The sequence below is a fragment of the Silene latifolia genome, chromosome Y (genome assembly GCF_048544455.1).
Source record: "Silene latifolia isolate original U9 population chromosome Y, ASM4854445v1, whole genome shotgun sequence".
In the NCBI taxonomy this organism is placed as follows: Eukaryota; Viridiplantae; Streptophyta; class Magnoliopsida; order Caryophyllales; family Caryophyllaceae; genus Silene; species Silene latifolia.
This window is the reverse complement of record NC_133538.1, coordinates 259,116,511-259,121,587: the sequence shown is the minus strand read 5'-3', so window position 1 is coordinate 259,121,587 and position 5,077 is coordinate 259,116,511. Positions and strand designations below refer to the sequence as shown.

General features: G+C 40.6%; 1 non-coding gene across 1 annotated transcript; it reads right to left on the bottom strand.

Moving 5' to 3' along the window:
* Positions 1-412: 412 nt before the first annotated feature.
* On the bottom strand, positions 413-519 carry LOC141634962 (small nucleolar RNA R71). The gene has a single exon (XR_012539676.1). It is a non-coding gene; the product is annotated as a small nucleolar RNA R71 (small nucleolar RNA).
* Between the last annotated feature and the right edge of the window lie 4,558 nt (positions 520-5,077).

Below are 5,077 nucleotides of genomic sequence, written 5' to 3'. Positions count from 1 at the left end.
GGAGAACCCAACACAAAATCCAACACAAAATCAACCCACAATGCCTAAGTTTTCATCACATTCCGTACCCACCGAGGAGAACCTACCCAATGGTACTCCCACACCACAACATCTAACCGGAAATTTTATTGTCAAATCCGCATTTATCCAATTAGTCGAAAGAAGCCAATTTGGGGGGATGCCTAGTGAAGACCCTCATTCTCATGTGGAGACTTTTTGTGACTATTGTGATACGATTTCTCAAACCGGTGTAACTCAAGACCAAATTCGATGGGTCTTATTTCCTTTTTCTCTAATTGGCACCACGAAATAATGGTTGAAAGGCCTTGATAAGGCTACTCTCGGAATTGATTCTTGGAAGAAGTTGGCTCTAGCTTTCTACAAAAAGTTCTATCCACCGGAAAAGACTAACATGCTAAGAGCTCAAATCACGGGCTTTAAGAAAAGGGATGAAGAATCTTTGTATGAAGCTTGGGAGCGATTTAAGGGAATTTGTCGCTCATGTCCTCACCATGGACTTAGCGAGTGGTTCTTGGTACAACAATTTTGGAACGGTCTTTATGAAGATTCAAGGAACATTCTCAACATGGGATCAAATGAAATGTTTACCGAAGTTGATGACAATCAAACTTGGAACAAAATTGAGGAAATGGCGGTCCATAACTCACAATATAGTAGACCTCGCAAGGCTACTAGAGGAGGAAAGCATGAAGTGGACTCCATTACTCAATTGGGCGCTCAACTTAGTGCTCACATTGATACCATCAATTTGAAGTTTGAAAAAGCTATGGCTAGACTTGAAGAAGCCTCAAAATCACCAAAGCATCATGTTAATGCCATGACGGCATCTTCATCAATTCCAAGTGGGATATGTGAGAATTGTGGAACTTTGGGACATGACCAAAGTGAATGTAGGGGAACAAAAGAACAAGTGAATGCTTTCCAAGCATACAAGAGTGGTACCCCTTATTCAAACTATTACAATGAAAACACCAAATTCCATCCAAATCTCTCATACAAAAGCCAAAATGTTCAAAACCCTCAACCAACATACACCCCACCTCCCATGAGAAACCAAAATCAAAGACCCTTTTACAACCGAAACCAAGGTTACCAAAATCAAACTCCATACAATCAACAAAATGACCAAGGTTTTGATGTTCAAAAAGCAGTCCTCCAAATGCAAAAGAATCAACAAGAGTTTTTCACTCAAATGCAAAAGGATAGTGAAGCAAAGGAAATCACCATCAACAACATCCTAGGTCACACAAAAATGTTGGAAACCCAATTGACTCAACTAGCATCTTCAAGCTCACAAAGACAAAAGGGGCAATTACCACCTCAAAGTAATCCCCTAAGACATGAAACGGTTAGTGCCATCCACTTGAGGAGTGGTACAAGGTATGAAGCACCGAAGAAGCAAGTTGAGGATGAAGTTGTGGAAGCTAGTGACAAAGAAGAAATTGTGCAAAACTTCAAGGATAGAGAACCATCAAAAGAAGAAATTTCAAAGAAAAATGAAGACAAGGTCAAGGAGATGGAGCCCATTGTGATTAGACTTCCTTTTCCAAGTCATCAAGCCAAGCCCAAATTTGATGACCAACTTGGAAAATTTATGGAAATTGTGAAGAATTTGGAAGTCTCAATTCCTTTCACGGAATTAATCAATCATGTGCCGGCCTATGCAAAATACATGAAAGACATCCTCACAAAGAAGAAGTCAATCCGGAAGCTTGAGACTATCGCCTTCACTAAGGTGAGTAGTGCAATACTTCAAGGGAGTTCACCTCCAAAACTCAAAGATCCGGGAAGCTTCTCAATACCGTGTACCATTGGCGACACCACGATCAACAAAGCCTTATGTGATCTAGGGGCTAGTGTGAGTATTATGCCATACTCGGTGAGTAAAAGGTTTGGGATGGGAGAGCTTAAATGCACCAATATCACACTCTAAATGGCCGATAGATCGACGAAGACACCATTAGGGATATGGGAAGATGTTCCCGTAAGAGTTGAGAAATTTTTCATCCCAGTGGACTTTGTCATTGTTGACATGGAAGAAGACTCCAACATTCCAATCATTCTAGGAAGACCTTTCTTACACACCGCGGGTGCGGTGATTGATGTGAAGCATGGAGAGATCACTCTAGAAGTGGGAGATGAGAGCATAACTTTCAATCTTGACAAGACCATGAGAGCTCCCCGTTTTCATGAACCATGTTTTATGGTTGATCATTATAGCCGGAAGGATGATAGGAAAAAGTCGGAATTCCAATGGAAGAAGAAAATTGAAGATGCTCCATTCAAAGAGCAAGTGAATTGTAACAAAAAGAGCTTGAAAAACTCACCAAAGTCAAGCAATGAAGAGGATGGCCTCATTGGCCAAGACAAGAAAGTGGGAGAGTTGTCTCCATCAACTCAAGAGATCTTTAGTGATCGAGTAGATGAAGTTTGTGGTTTTTGGGACGATGAGTTTTAAGGGATTTTCAATCCCTATATTGGTAATGCTATCGATCAAGACAGACAATAAGGGCAAAGGTCTATTGAAGACCTTTATTGACACGTCTGTCGCGTACCTGTCAAAAATACCAACTGGCTCTAACTAATATAGCTAGAGAAGTCGGGTCAAATCCACAGAGAGGTAGGAAATTGTCTGCTAAAACCAGGTTCATCTAAGTAACCAATTTGGGGGTTTATAAAATCTGATTTCTAAACTAAGAGGACAAGGAGAAGAGAAATAAAAGGAAGGAGTTTAACAGATAAAGGGGAATAGCTAAGACAAACGGTTCACCATAATCATCTGGTCGAGTAATCTAGGTCCCAGGTCAATGCAGTACGGTCTAAGGGGTAGCGAACGTCACCTTTCGGTCCTTAATTCACCCTAAAGTGTAAACAGTTTAACTTTCGCCCTCATTGCAATACTCTATTGTTCGCTACTAGTCTGCCTCTTCCAACCTTTCGGTCCAGGTCAAGGTCCACTAAGAATAAGGGTCTAATTGCGTCGACTCAATTAGACAATTACAGTTAATTGTAGCATTTAAACAACAAAGACGGCACCAGCATTAACCTAGTAAATCGACTACTCTCCCTTCATATTATGGATCCCCTATAGTCTCAGCATAGGGAGATTAGCTACTCATAATTATCGGACTAACAATTGCAATAACCAAATAATTAAGACTAAACATGATGATGAAACTATTAAGAAACCGATTGAACAATTATAAGCAAAGAGAAGAAGGATTTAAAAGCAGTAAATAAGATTAAGAAATAAACTAGATTGATAATACCGAATCCGAGTAGCAAAGTGTAGAGAGTAAAATCCAAAGAATAGTCGCAAAAAGTGGCAGTGAAATCAACCAAGTGAAGAGATGAGTAACGTAATTACTCCTCTCCAGTCTTATACTAAAATTCACTCTCCAAAACCTAATCTATGGACTGATTACAAAAGCTCATAAATAATTAGGCGGAATTTAACTAAAACACACGACACCACTCGATCGAGCAAGAATAATCTACTCGATCGAGCAATATCATCACCAAACCACTCGATCGAGTAGATGTGACCCACTCGATCGAGCACCACTAGCATAAACCCCTCGATCGACCCCTCAAACAGCTCGATCGATCAATCTTGAGTGTATAAAGCATTCGATCGAGCAGTTAACCACTCGATCGAGCTACATGGGCACGTTAGACCTTGAATTGCTTCCCAAACTCGGCTCATGCGTCTTCCAAGTGTTAGATTTCCAAGCTCCGGCTCCTTATTTTTCATGAATGCATGCAATTGGGACAGTTAAGGCTCGATTTAGCTTCTCTTCAGTCAATTCCTGCAAATTACAATAAACGGACCAAAGTAGAATATTCGGGGGTATTTGTAGCCAGATGCTACATAAAAAGCACAGAAATGCGTGTAAAAATGAGGTGAAAACCTTATATAAAAGACACACATCATTTATCATGATAATGAACAAGCTTTTGATTACTTCTTCAAGGTGTTGAGCAACACCAACAACACCTTGGGCATGCCCCAATGACATCTCACTAAGGATGAGAGTTTGGTGGAGTCCTCCCTAAACCACCAATTGTAAATATTTCTAACTCCCTAACTCGCATTTTAATTCTTACATTGAATTTTTGTCATTATTGGATTTTTATGCTTTGATCAAGATAATTATCATTTTTGAGAGAAGTGAGGAAGGGACTAATGATTTAATTGATGTGTAGTGCTTTACCTTAGTGTGGGGATAGCAATTGCCTAGGCTATTCATGCCTTAGTAGTGCCCCTACAATGAAGAACACGGGATTTGAAGAATGGAAAATGACAAGGGATATGCAAGTGCACGGATGGAACTGAATCCGGGTAAAAGGGGCAGAATCTGAGCGTCTTCATGGGAATCCGCCCGTCTTCAGGCAATCCGGGCATCTTTGTCAGAATCCGCCTGACTATCTGAGCTGAGAATTTGAAATTTTGGGACTGTTGAAGAATCCAAGCGTCCTGGAGGAGAAGACGCTCGTCTTCAGAAATCCGTTCGTCCTGAAAGGAAAGACGCCCGTCTTTTTGCCTGTGAAAAACAAGAAATCTCACTGTCTGAGAATCCGCCCGTCTTCAGCAGAAGACGCCCGTCCTGCAGTCGATAAATCCGAGCGTCTTTGCTGAAAGACGCCCGTCTTTAGGCGAGAATTATCAAACCAAAAGAGGCAGAATCCGAGCGTCCCGAAGGAAAGACGCCCTTCTCCCCCCTGCAATTCAAATTTTTCGGGTACTTTAAAAACCCCCTCCCACATTCATTTCTTCATTTCTTCATTCAAAACACTACCCATAAACCCCAAAACTCAAAACCCTCCTCCTCTCCATCACGAAAACAAGATTTCCTCAACCAAATTCAACAAAATCAAATCCAAACTTCCTTTTAACAAAAATTAATCACTCCTCTTCCAACAAAAATCAAACCTAGCACCAAAATCTTCAACCTTTGAGTCGATTTTTGAAATTATAAAGGCAAAGCCTTTCATCTTAAAATCGATTTGGGTATACTTGGAAATTGAAGATTTTCACTCTTTTCTTGGTTAAATC